Source organism: Nylanderia fulva, unplaced genomic scaffold (assembly GCF_048542155.1).
Source record: "Nylanderia fulva isolate GAGA-0341 unplaced genomic scaffold, ASM4854215v1 Scaffold1013, whole genome shotgun sequence".
Lineage (NCBI taxonomy): Eukaryota > Metazoa > Arthropoda > Insecta > Hymenoptera > Formicidae > Nylanderia > Nylanderia fulva.
In genome coordinates, this window is record NW_028189208.1 from 15,669 (window position 1) to 30,217 (window position 14,549).

A 14,549-nucleotide genomic window follows, 5' to 3' on the forward strand; every position below is an offset into this window, starting at 1 on the left:
ATATATATTATAAGAGGGAGAGAGAGAGAGAGCGTCAAACGAGAAAGCAGCAGCGGCAGCACACGAAATACGCGAGAAGGCAAATCGCCGGGGCGCTAACCGCACACACACTCGTTGGTGGTAATGGAGACGATATATCGCGGGGTTCGAGATTCTCGGCTCTCCCTTCTCTTTTATATACGAAATTCGGGCGGAATCGATTCGACGAGTACACGACGCGGCGCGCCGGTCCCCTTTTTTCGCTTTACGAAAATTTCGTGGACTCGGACACGCGGTCGGCTCGCGATTCAAAACCCTTCTCCGTAAAGAGGTAAAGGATTACGAATGCTCTCTCCGCCGGACGACGACGCGCCGTATATTTCTCCGTAATACCGTTATGTGTGCGGGCAAGGGTGCCTCGGCATAAGACGCGCGAGCGCTATCGCACCGAGAGACGCGGCACAGAATGCGAGAGCAGTCCGGTCAGTCTGTGTGATGTACGGAGAGGAGAGACTGTAGCATTCATCATCCACACCTTTCATTTACACTCTACACTTTTATTACACCTTACACTTTTCACTGCACTTTTACACTTTTTACATCTTTATACATTTGTAATAACTTCAATTCATTAATATACATAATGTTTTTAAGAAAAATCAATATTTCCATAACAACACATTCATTCATTTATTTGTTTCATATTAATTCTTTTTGTTCTTTCGCTTTATACTTTCAATGAATAAACATTACTTTATCAAAGATCTGGTGAATTTATTTATAAGTCGCTACATTTTTGGTGACCCCGACGTGATATTAAACCCGACGTGATATTAAAGCCGACGCATTTTAAAGGCTGATGCGGAATAAGTGCCAAGTGATCGTCGTATTTGAAGTCTGCGAAATATTATCATCGCTTGGAAGAATTGCTGGATATTCTGATTTTAAGAGATTCATTCTCCGGATCTTTGAAACATCAGAGGCGGATTAGTCCTTCACGGAAATTCTCAAATCATTTTATCGGATTCCTGGAACAAGAGGAAAATGCCAATCGATAGATCACCAGTTAGACCCTGTTCGGATACACAGATTGATATGGATTTGGCGAGCGGATCAAATCAGGTTGGATCAGAAAATATTAATATTTTACCTTCTCAAACTGGACATCAGGTGAGTGATCCTATGTTACAAATTCACTCAAATGAGTTTCGTTTATTAAAACTACCGACTTTCTGGCATAAACAACCTAAACTCTGGTTTGCTTCTATTGAAAGTGAGTTTACGGTTTATCGAATTCGATCAGATGATATTAAATATAGTTCTGTCATTCGTCATCTTGATGAACAAGCCTTAGTAAACATATCTGAAGTCATTGAAAATCCACCCGAAACAGATAAATATAATTATTTAAAGAAAATATTAATAAATCGCTTTACGGATTCAGAGGAAAAACGTTTGAGACAAATATTAGCTGAAATTGAACTTAATGATAAAAAGCCTTCGGAATTACTTCGAGAAATTCGTCATTTATCTGGAGGATCTTTAGCAGATAGTGTTTTGCAAATGATTTGGCTTCAACGCTTACCACATAGAATTCAAACGACTTTAGCCGTAGTAGAGGATGTTCCTCTTGTTAAACTTGCGGAATTAGCCGATACAATTGCTGATCGGGACGGCGGTTTGCAAGTCGCGGAAGTTACCAATAATACAAGTAATAAATCTTCGGATTTCGCGGATTTGCTACGAAGAATCGAAGCTCTTGAAGTTTCTCGTCGTCGAGATCGTTCCAAAAGCCGGTCTAGAGAGAATAGAAGATTTAGATCGTTATCGCGTAACAAAGACAAATCAAATAAAGATATTAAAGATACATCAATTTGTTTTTACCATAAGAAGTTTGGTGATAAGGCTAAACGATGTACTTTACCTTGTTCTATGTCCAAAACATTCTTGGCTTCACAGGAAAACTAAAAACGCCGCTTAAGACTGAGGCTGCTTACGACGGTGTTTCTAACAATCGCCTCATTATTTTCGACAGACATTCAAATTTGAATTTTCTTGTCGATACGGGCGCTGATATATCGTTGTTACCTAAAATGGTTTTATTGAAGCCGTGGCATACTAATTTAAAACTTTTTGCCGCAAATGGTACTCAAATTAATACTTACGGTTCTAAAACTTTAATTTTGAACCTCGGTTTAAGGAGAGAATTCAAATGGAAATTTTGTGTCGCGGATATTCAACGTCCTATTTTAGGCGCCAATTTCCTTTGTCATTTTAATCTCCTAATTGACATTAAAAACAAGAAATTGATTGATAATGTTACCGGTCTTATGAATACTGGAAAAATTCAAGAAGTTGCACATTTGTCAATTTTTACCACATCTCCTGATTCTGTGTACCACAAATTTTTAACCGAATTTCCAGGACTCACCCGTTTTTCTCCAATTTCCTCGGTAAAAACACATGGTGTTGAACATCATATCGTTACGGAAGGTTCTCCTAAATTTTCGACTCCCAGAAGACTTACTCCTGAGAAACTTAAATGTGCCAAGGAAGAATTCAAGTCTATGATGGAGCAAGGAATTTGCAGGCCTTCAAGCAGCTCCTGGGCAGCCCCTCTACATATGGTACCTAAAAAGGAACAAAATTCTTGGAGACTGTGTGGTGATTATCGTGCACTCAATTCAGTGACTATCCCGGATCGTTATCCCTTACCTCATATTCAAGATTTTTTTTCTTCACTTTTTGGTAAGAATATCTTTTCTAAAATCGACTTAGTTAAAGCGTACTATCAAGTACCCGTCGCTAAAGAAGATATTCACAAAACAGCTGTCACTACTCCATTTGGGCTTTTTGAATTTGTCGTAATGCCTTTCGGTTTACGAAACGCAGCCCAAACTTTTCAACGGCTCATGAACTCTTTACTTAATGATTTGAGTTTTGCCTTTTGTTATCTTGATGACATTCTTATTGCTTCTAAAGATGAGAAAGAACATATTGCTCACTTACGCATTATTTTTGATCGTCTTCAACAAGCTGGAATGACAATCAATGTCGCTAAATGTCTTTTCGGTCAAAGCGAGATTTCTTTTCTTGGTTACTTAGTTTCTAACCAAGGAGTTAAACCTACATCCGAAAAAGTGAAATCAATTATTGATTATCCTAAACCTAAGACACTTCATGAATTACGCAGATTCTTAGGAATTATCAATTATTATCGTCGCTGTCTCAAGGATGCTGCAAATCATCAAGCTCTGTTAACAGAATATTTAAAGGACAGTCGCAAGAGGGATAGAAGAATTATTTCTTGGACTAAAGAAGCGGAATTAGCTTTCGAGTCATGTAAAGAAGAACTTTTACAAGTTACTACCCTTTCTCATCCTGCTTCTCATGCTCCTCTTATTTTAACTTGTGATGCTTCTGACTTTGCTGTTGGTGCATTACTTGAACAGTCTATTGACGACGATATCAAACCAATAGCATTTTTCTCAAAGAAACTAGACAAAGCTCAAAGAAATTATAGCACTTATGATAGAGAACTTCTTAGCATTTATTTGGCTATTAAACATTTCAGGCATTTTGTTGAAGGAAGACAATTGATTATCAGAACTGATCATAAACCTTTGATTTTTGCTTTCCGTCAGAAATTGGATAAAGCGTCACCAAGACAGATCAGACAATTGGACTTTATTGCTCAATTCTCTACAAATATTACCTATATTTCTGGAAAAATGAATTCAGTTGCTGATGCTCTGTCAAGAATTGAATCTATTTCAATGCCTATTATAGTTTCTTTAGAAGAACTTGCTAATTATCAGAAAGAAGATGAAGAACTTCAAGTTTTACTTTCTTCAAATTCTTCACTTCTGTTGAAGAAACTTATTCTTTCAGGATCAACCATACCTATTTATTGTGATTGCTCTTCGGAATTAATTCGTCCATATGTTCCTAAACTCTTACGCAAGAGAATTTTTGATGTTGTTCATGGACTCGCTCACCCCAGCGGCAGATTGACATCTAAACAATTACTACTGAAATTCATTTGGCCTTCTTTGAAGAAAGATGTGAAGGAATGGACTCGAACTTGTCTTCCATGTCAACGTGCGAAGATTTCAAGACACATCAAGAATTATCCAATTAAGATTGCAATTTCTGATCAACGCTTTCAGCATGTGCATTTAGACATTGTTGGACCACTTCCTATTTGTCAAAATTACCGTTATTGTCTTACTATGATTGATCGTTTTTCCAGATGGCCTGAAGCTGTTCCTATTTCTGAGATTTCTGCTGAAACTATTTCTACAACATTTTATTCACATTGGGTAGCACGTTTTGGTTCTCCTATCAGCATTACAACAGATCAAGGTCCTCAGTTTGAAGCAGCTTTATTCAAAGCTTTAACAAACCTAATTGGATGCCAAAAGATTAGAACTTCTGCTTATCATCCTGCTTCAAATGGAATTCTGGAAAGATGGCATAGGACTTTGAAAGCAGCGATTATGTGCCACGAAACAACCAACTGGGTAGAATCTTTACCTTCAGTTCTTTTGGGATTACGTTCGTGTTTCAAAGAAGATTTAAAAGCTTCACCTGCAGAACTTCTTTATGGATCCACTCTTCGTATTCCTGGAGAATTTTTCATTGAAGAAGATTTTCCTGCAGATCCTGAAATCTTTCTTGAAAAACACAGGATTCATATGAGGAATATCAGATCATCTCCTACAAGTCATCATTGCAAAAGATCACCTTTTGTTCACAAGAATCTTTTTGATTGTACTCATGTTTGGATTAGAGAAGATACTGTTAGGAAGTCACTACAATCTCCTTATTCTGGCCCTGTTCCTATTGAGAAACGTATCTCTGATCATTTATTTGCAGTTAATGTTTCAGGAAGAGTTGTCAATATTTCGACAGAACGTCTCAAGCCAGCCTTCATTCCTAGAACTTCAGATTCTACTGAACTTTCTACCAGATCTTCAGCTCCTGTTCCTGCTATTTCAACTCCTGTTCCTGCTATTTCAACTCCTGTTCCTGCTACTTCAGCTCCTGTTCCTGCTACTTCAGCTCCTGTTTCTGCTACTTCAAATCCTTTTTCTTCTTCTACTGTTGGAAAAGCTTTACGCACCTATCCACCAAAGAAGAAGAAAGTTCATTTCGCAACAAATATCGTCACTTGGGGGGGAGTACTGTAGCATTCATCATCCACACCTTTCATTTACACTCTACACTTTTATTACACCTTACACTTTTCACTGCACTTTTACACTTTTTACATCTTTATACATTTGTAATAAGTTCAATTCATTAATATACATAATGTTTTTAAGAAAAATCAATATTTCCATAACAACACATTCATTCATTTATTTGTTACATATTAATTCTTTTTGGTCTTTCGCTTTATACTTTCAATGAATAAACATTACTTTTTCAAAGATCTGGTGAATTTATTTATAAGTCGCTACAAGACGGTGAGACAAGCGCTACCTACTTTCGGGAGACAACGACGCACGCGCCGCTCTAGGGAAAGCGGTGCCATTCACCGTCCTGACCCTTTTTTTGGCCGTTTGTTGCTCCCTTCGCGCGCGCTCTTACTCTCATCTCATTTCTCCTCGGCTCTCGCGTACACACACGACTTGGATACACAAACACGCTCCCCCTCTTAATTCGCGCAGCATTCTCTGGGCGCGCGTTCGCCAACGTTTTACACGCTTGTGCGCTTCTCCTCCTCATTATTATTATTATTTCGGTGTGTCATTTCAGACGACGCCAGGATTTGCACCGCGGCCGGTCGGCGCGGCACAGACACCTCGGGCGAACGTCCAACGATCGCTCGTACGCCCATTGTAAGCGTTGCACACGGCACAGGCGACGCGCGCGCCATTCTCTGGTCGCCCGCGTCGTGGCCGTGCGCGCTTTTCGGGCGCAAGCAGTTTAGGGGTACTAAAACGACCCTTAGTCAGGCGTGGTCCGGGAATTGTATCCGTGGACCGCAATGTGCGTTCGAAATGTCGATGTTCATGTGTCCTGCAGTTCACAAGTTGACGCGCAACTAGCTGCGTTCTTCATCGACCCACGAGCCAAGTGATCCACCGTTCAGGGTAATCGTTCGAAATTTTTGCGTTCGCGAAGAAACGCGCTTCTCGTTCAACCATCGTGGTCTCTTCTCTCGGACGAGAGAGAGAGAATAATCGTGGTGGCTCTTCGATCAGCCTGTCCGCTCGCGTCCGAGGACGCGCGCGGACCGCCGCCTCCCGCCAGGGAAGGCTACGGCACAAAGATAGAGTTGTGTGTTTCTCGTTCGGAGCGTCTCTCCCGCAACGGGAGAGCAGGGGCGGAAGCTCTTTGAAGAAACCGTCGGACCGACACAGTTGACAGATTGGTCGAAATATCATCGATCCCTTCTCTGTGTTATATATATATTATAATAATATATGGGGGTCCTCTCGCTCGGCACTCGCGGTCGCACACCGTGTGTTCTCGGCACGCTGACCGCTGCCCCGCGACAACGAAGGAGGGCGCGCGTCGACGAACGTCGTGGGTGCTGCACACACGCGTGCGCGGGCATAGGTTACCACCGGTTCGCGCTCAACGCCGAATCGACGCTCTGTGTGTGTGTGGCCGGAGAATGGCACACACACGAGCGTGATCGCGAAGCGTCTCGCTCCGAATCGTCGTCGAACACCGCCGGGCGCGCTGCTCTGCTTGCCGACTACTTTCGGTCAGAGAGGCGCGACGGCGTCCGTCGTTATATCAAAACACAACAACAAATTCCGTCAAATCCGTTATTTTCTTTTTCTCTGAGAGCGCCTTTTCAGCGCGTCCATTCAGTCGCCGACTGCTGCGAGCGCGCGTCTCTCCCAAAAGAGAGGACTCTCGACGCAGAGCAGGACCTCCGGAACGTTAATGATCCTTCCGCAGGTTCACCTACGGAAACCTTGTTACGACTTTTACTTCCTCTAAATGATCAAGTTTGGTCATCTTCCCGGCAACATCGGCAATGCCGAGACATTGCCGCGCACCAGTCCGAAGACCTCACTAAATCATTCAATCGGTAGTAGCGACGGGCGGTGTGTACAAAGGGCAGGGACGTAATCAACGCGAGCTTATGACTTGCGCTTACTGGGAATTCCTCGTTCATGGGGAACAATTGCAAGCCCCAATCCCTAGCACGAAGGAGGTTCAGCGGGTTACCCGGGCCTTTCGGCCAGGGAACACACGCTGATTCCTTCAGTGTAGCGCGCGTGCGGCCCAGAACATCTAAGGGCATCACAGACCTGTTATTGCTCAATCTCGTGCGGCTAGAAGCCGCCTGTCCCTCTAAGAAGATTTGTTTGTACGTTGGTAGTAAAAACCCGCCAGCCGAAGCCGGGGGCCTTCGCGATACCATAAGGTACGCCTATTTAGCAGGCTAGAGTCTCGTTCGTTATCGGAATTAACCAGACAAATCGCTCCACCAACTAAGAACGGCCATGCACCATCACCCACCGAATCAAGAAAGAACTATCAATCTGTCAATCCTTCCGGTGTCTGGGCCTGGTGAGGTTTCCCGTGTTAAGTCAAATTAAGCCGCAGGCTCCACTCCTGGTGGTGCCCTTCCGTCATTTCCTTTAAGTTTCAGCTTTGCAACCATACTTCCCCCGGAACCCAAAAGCTTTGGTTTCCCGGAAGCTGCCCGCCGAGTCATCGGAGGAACTTCGGCGGATCGCTAGCTGGCATCGTTTATGGTTAGAACTAGGGCGGTATCTGATCGCCTTCGAACCTCTAACTTTTGTTCTTGATTAATGAATGAGGGAGAGAATGAGAGCGTTGCGGATGTGAGTGAGATAGCGTGTATGAGAGTAATTGGTGCGAGACTCCGTAAATTCCTGTTTACGGAGACAAACAAAATTTCAAAGAGTGCGAATGAGAAAATACTAGACATTGTGGGAGAATATGAGGAACAGATGATGAAAATGTTGTGCAAAAATGAGAGAATACAGGGGAAACTGGATGAGTGTATGCGTCGAGCGAGTCGGGATTTAGCCTACGGCGGAAGTGGAATGAGCTATGCGAGCGTGAGTGCGAAAAATGTTGAAAAGAGCGTGATTGAAAAGGTACAGGAAGTGAATGTGAAAACGAGTGAAAACGAAAGAGTAGAGTTATGCGGTAATAGTGAGAGCGGATGATGCAAGTGCAAGTGTGACAAGTGAGGAAGTAAAGGAGAGAACGATGAAGCATGTGAGCAAGTCACTGAATGTGCGTGTGAAAGCGGTGAGGAAAGTGAGGAATGGAGGTGTAGCGATTAAGACGATGAGCGAGAGTAAGTTGAAAAGAATAAGAGAGTGTGGTCAGTTTAAGAATGCTGGCCTAAAGATTGAGCTGCCTCGCAAGATAGGCCCAAAGATCATCTTGTACGATGTGCCGAATGATATGGCGAGTGAAGTGTTAATGAGAGAAATGTATGAGAGGAGCTTGAAAGGGCGAGTGGATGAGAGAGTATTTATGGAACGTGGGCGTGTTGTGAGTAGGAATGCGAAGAAAGATGCAACCTGCGGAAATGTGATATTAGAAGTTACGAGTGCAATAAGAAATGTGCTCTGTAGTGACGGACGAATGTTTGTGCATTGGAAGGCCTTTAGGGTGAAAGAGTTTTTCAGTGTGCTGAGGTGCCACAAGTGCTTCGCATTTGGACACATGATGCGGCAATGCACCGAAAAGGAAAGACTGTGCCAAAAATGTGGATGTGTAGGACACATGATGAGAGATTGTAAAAAGGAAAGTGTGTGTAGAAACTGTAAGCTGAAAGAGAGCAAATGTGATCACTCGGTTCTGTCCGAAGTGTGTCCGGAATACGTGAGAGCGTTAGAGAGAGAGAAAGCGAGAATAAATGACGAATGAATGGTGCGTGAATGTGGTGCAGTATAACTGCCAGAGAGCGTATGCGGTTATGTGTGATCTGGGTGAGATGATGCGCGAACGTCGAGTGAGTGTAGCACTGCTGCAACAACCGTATGAAAGGCATAGACGTGTGGTGGACTTGCCCATAGGTATGGATGTGATTGTGTGCGAAAGTGGGACGGTAAAGCAGCAGTGGTGGTAAATGACTCTAGGTTAGACGTGATGTGCGTGAGAGAGTGTACGAATAAGCTTGGAGTGAGTGTGTGGTTGAAGGGGGACTTTGGCGAAATGTATGTGGTGTCCATGTATTGCCAGTATGGTAAGTGTATCGAGCCGTACTTGGCGTACATGGACAGAGTATGTGAGACGGCCGGGAGAAAGCGTCTGCTGATAGGTATGGATCCGAATGCCGTCTCTCCCTTGTGGTATAGCAAGGGTGGAGGCAGCAAAGAGAGTGAAGCGCGTGGTAGAGTGATTGAGGAATGGATGATTGCGAGCGGGATGAATGTTGTTGAATGAGCCAAGCGAGTTTTACTCGTTCAGCGGGCCGAATGGGGAGAGTGACATTGATGTCACTTTCGTGAACGGCGTAAATGGAGGGTGCCGGTATGAGTGGGAAGTAAAGCCCGACTGGGGAGTGAGTGACCATAACGTATTGTTAATACGGATGGTACACAGAGAGAATGTAGGTACGAATGAGGGCATGCGTAGATGGGTGTGCAAGGACGTAGACTGGGAAGGATATATGTGTGATATGCGAGAGAGTGCGTTAGAGGATGCAGCGAGCGCCATAGACGAAGCGGATGCGCAGAGCTGTGTAGAGCGAATGATGAAATGTATTTATAGTGCGAATGATCGATGGATGAAGAGGTGTAAACCTGTGTATGCTAGGAAGCTTGTGTGGTGGACGGATGAGCTTGAGAAACTGAAGAAGGCTGTAGGAAGGAGCAGACGTGCCTACCAGCGTGCGAGAAAGAGGAATGGAAGCAGAGTGGAAGGAAGAATAAATGAATATAAGGATGTTTTGCGGGAGTATAAGGAGGAAATGCAAAGAGTGAAAGAGGAGAATTGGAAGCGATTTGTGTGCGTGACTGGGAAGAGGGATCCATGGAGCGATGTATATAAGGTGTGCATGGGAAAGCGTGATAGGGTAAGATTAAGTGGCATAAAAGTGGGTGATAGAGTGACGAGTACATGGAAAGAAAGCGCGGATAAGCTAATGAAGAGATTCTTCCCGGCAGCAAGGACGAACGTGGCGATAGACGCCAGGGAGACGTGAGGGAGGAAGAAAAGCAGTTTGAATGGAGCGAAGTGGATGTGGCAGTGAGATCGATGAAAGTGGGTAAGGCACCTGGTATGGATGGTGTGAGTGCTGAGATGTTGCAAGCGTTTTGGCGTGCTGTCCCGGTATGGATGAAAAGAATGTATGATGTATGTCTGAATACAGCGTGTTTCCCCCCGGCGTGGAAGACTGCGCGGGTGGTAGTGTTATTGAAATCCCCCGATAAACCTAGGTCGGACCCTGGGTCTTATAGGCCCATTTGACTGCTGTCCGTGCTGGGGAAAGTGTTAGAGCGAATAATGGTTGGAAGACTCGAGCGAACGATGTGTGGAAGAATGTGTGACGCCCAGTACGGATTCGTAAGGAATCGGTCGACCGAGGATGAATGGAATCGAGTGCATGACTGGGTGAATGGGTCGGAGAGAAAGTATGTGTTAGGAGTGTTCGTGGACTTCAAAGGAGCGTTTGATAACCTAGAGTGGGAATGTGTGATCGAGAAATTGCGTGAGGTTGAATGTGAAGAAATTGAATTATGGAAGAGCTATTTTAGCGGCAGGCGTGTATGCATGATGGGTGCGTGTGACACAGTGTGGAAAGACGTAAAGCGTGGCTGCCCGCAGGGCTCCATCTGTGATCCATTTATATGGAACCTAATGATGGATGAACTGTTGTGGCGGCTGCGTGAGAGTGAATGTAAAGTGGTTGCGTACGCGGATGACTTGTTGTTGGTCGTGGAAGGACAGAGCCGAGCGGAGTTGGAGAGAAAGGGTACTAAGTGGATGAGAATGGTGTACGAATGGGGAGTGAAAGTAGGTGTGAGTGTGTCTGAGAACAAGACTGTGATGATGTTGATGAAAGGTAGTATGGCTGAGGACGAGGCCTCCCAATGTACGAGTGAATGATAGATGCGTGAGGTATGCGAGGAGCGTGAAATATCTGGGTGTTTGAGTGAGTAAAAGGATGAACTACAGGTTGCATCTGGAGTGTCTGAGAAAGAAATGTATAAATGTGGTGGGAAAATTAAGACGCGTGTTGAGAAGTGAGTGGGGTTTGCGAAAGAAAGCTGTGACTGTGTTGTATAAAGGTCTGTTCATGTCGTGTGTGATGTATGGAGCGAGTGTATGGTATGGAGTGATGAGATTTGAATATGCGAGGGAGCTCATAAATAGGTGCCAGCGAGTGGTGTTGAGTGCGTGTCTGAATGTATGTAGAACGGTCTCCACGGCGGCCATGCAAGTCCTTATGGGTGGCTTGCCGTGGGACCTGGAGTGCGTAAGAAGAGGAGTGTTGTATAAGGTGAGAAAGGGAATTAGTATGAGTGAGTATGATGTAGTGAATAATAGTGACTTGCGTGAGAGAGGTGTAAAAGGATGTATGGAATTGGTGAGTAAAAGGCTGTATGAGATGTGGCAGAATAGATGGAATAAGTGCGAGAAAGGAAGAATGACGTAAGAATTTATAAAGAATGTAAGGTTCGCGAGTGAGTGCCGAGAGTTCGAACCTAGCTTGAGCCTGGGCTATATCCTGACAGGGCATGGAAGTTTGAATGAATTCCTGTATAAGCGTGGTCTGTTTGAGAGTGAGAGCTGTGCATGCGGAGCGGAGAGAGAGAATTAAAAGCATGTGTTGGTTGAGTGTCCAATGTATGGTGATGTGAGGAACCTGAGTGAGTGGGGTGTGATTGTGCGAGAGAATGGCAGTGTGGATGTGAGTCGCATGTTGGAATGTAAGGAAAGGTATGAAAGTGTTGGTGTGTATGCGAAGATTGTATTTCAGAGAAGGAGGGCGATGCTGAAAGGAGGATAAGAGAAGCCGATGTTCCCGAGGAACATAGGCCGACCACTGCCTGGGAGGTGTAGGCCTCCGAAAGCTGGGAGTGGTCTCGGCCACGAAGATCCAACCAGTGATCTTGACTGGTACCACGGGAGTCGGGTTGCCCAGGGGGATTCGTCCCTCGTCCCTGCAATTGAGGTCGGACTCGTGGGGGTAGTGGTTGAAGCCGCATGCTGGTTAAGGGCTCTCGGGCCTCGACGGGTGAGCAGCGTATCTGCTCGGGCACCAGTCCTGCACAGCTGGTAGAGCGTTGGACAGGCGCTCGCCCCAACCGGTGGGTTGCCGAAGAGTCCTACAAACTCGGAGGCGCTACTGGTAGTTCCTGGCCTGCTGGAACGAGCTGATTGGGCTTATCCCAATTCCGCACCCATGGGGGTCGTGTGATTAAGCTCTCTGAGCAGGTACCGCACGTTAAATCAACCACGGACATCTGTTCCTATCTACTTTCCCCAGGAGGCTACTGACGATTCGACAGTAGTACGGGCATGACGCACCCGGGGCCCCGAGGTCCCTTTCAAGCCAGGATGGGAGGCATCGGGTCTGGGGCTGCATGGCCGCGGGGAGGTTAAGTCGCGCGACCGCAAACGATCCCCCAGAGGCACCTGGCGCAACCTCTGTGGTATATAAGTCGCCTTACCCAGGTGATGGAGGCTCTGCCTGAGTAGACATTTTTTTTCCTGCCATACTCGTGGGATATACATGGAAAGAACAAAACTCAAACAAAAACACAAAAACTTGGCTGATACTTTGGTAACGACTAATGCTGGCACGAAAGTAACCGAAACTCTGAACGCCGAAAAAGAGAGAAAAAGAGAATTGCTGTTTGCGCGAAGGGGATCTGTAAGTAGATCACCACCTCCTTCGGGTAGTACCCAAAAAGACACTGAAGAGACGCATGAAGGGAACACAAGGCTGAGTGATTCTGAAAATGAGAAGGATGGATATGAAAGATTAGAACAGAGCACAGGAGTAAATGAAGTAGAGGAGATGATGGAGACAAAGGAACAGCTCGAGACATTCATGTTTAATGATAACAACAAAATAACAAAATCTGCAATAAAATACATATTGTCCAAATGGGCAGTACTAGAAAATAGACTACATAATGTAGTTTTAGAAAAAGAAAAATGGAAAGCTGCTTACCAAGCTGTTGCTGACTTGAGGCCTAAAGGACTCTCCTATGCCAATGTTACGGCAGGAACTCCAAGGACTGCTACAGGTGCTGTAAAAGAAAAAAAAGGAGGTCAGATACTACGCACAAAGTAGTACTAATTAAACCTATAAAAGAAGACGAAGATGCGAGGACGAATAGTGAAATAAAGAAGGAGGTTATAAAGGAACTGACAAGTACAAATAAAAGGCTGAGGATAAAGGCAATAAGGCAAATGAGAGGAAAAGGAGTAGTGGTGGAGGTGGATGAAAGAGACGGGGACTTTGTGAAAAGAATAAACCTAACAACAAAAAAATTGAAAGTAGAGGAGCCAAGGAAAATAAATCCTACTCTTATAATTTATGACGTAGACAGGGAATATAAGTTTGAAGATCTCAAAGAAGATTTCATACTTAATAACTGTGACGATCCGGATCCAATCGAAATAGAAGAATACAAAAAGGATTGTGTGGGAGTAACTATGACTCTCTCGGTCCTCAAAGCAACACGCTGCGATGGTACTTAGAGAGAGTCGTGGTTGGTTCGTGATGCGCCAACGAAGTCCTCTAGTAAGGACCTTCAGCCTCTCACGTCCAAGTTGTACCTCCACCTCCTTGTGGTGCTCCCGGAAACGGCCTACTTTGAAAGTTTAAACTCGGTAGGTGTCGACTAAGAGAGTGTACAGCGAAGTGCGCCCCTAAGGGCTTCGGCCCATGCGCCTACGGTCATGGTGAGTTGTGGGGCTAAGAAAGACCGGGGTTTCTTGGGGGGCTCTCGGTTGTCAATCCGTTTGCCCCCCTACACGCAGTTAATTATGGAGAGAAATTTGAATGAGAATACTGTCCCGGGTTCTCGGATGGCCCGGGGACTGCGTGCGAGTGCTCGCTTGAGTGAGAGCGCGAGAAGGTGCGGAGGACCCTGACGGGGTCGCAGCTGGTCCGTCGCAAACCACTATAAGGACCAGCCAGGCTGAAGTGGACAGCCTAGAGGAGAAAATGGTCAGCTGTGAGCAGTGTTCGGCGAGGAACATGCGTGGTCTTGGTGTCCACAAAGTACGTGCTCACCCACTACAAGCCAACAGTGCTATCAATGTTGACCGCGTAAAGGCCAGATGGTCAGTTGAGGAAACTAGACTCATGGCACGCGCTGAAGCTGAAGGCACCTTAGCCGGGGAGCTTTTCATTAACCAGTATCTGGAGACAAGGTTCCCCAATAGGAGTCTCGAAGCCAACAAGGGTAAACGGCAACAGGAGCCTTACCGAGTGATGGTTAGAGACTTCTGCCAAGAGATCCAATCGCGTCGCGCGATTGTGATCGATGAGGGCGATAGGGATGGTGCGGTGATGACACGAGCCGACACCATTCCTGCGGCCACTGAGGCTAGTACTGACGATCAAAGCGCACATCAGCCTTCCCCTGAACAAA

The 14,549-nt window shown here is 45.3% G+C and overlaps 1 non-coding gene and 1 pseudogene across 1 annotated transcript; both read right to left on the reverse strand.

Annotated features, from left to right (window-relative positions):
* Window positions 1–5,928: 5,928 nt before the first annotated feature.
* LOC146725171 (5.8S ribosomal RNA) lies at window positions 5,929–6,083 on the reverse strand. The gene has a single exon (XR_014925006.1). It is a non-coding gene; the product is annotated as a 5.8S ribosomal RNA (ribosomal RNA).
* Window positions 6,084–6,891: 808 nt separating this feature from the next.
* On the reverse strand, window positions 6,892–7,620 carry LOC146725172 (small subunit ribosomal RNA; annotated as a pseudogene; the record flags this gene model as incomplete).
* Window positions 7,621–14,549: the final 6,929 nt, after the last annotated feature.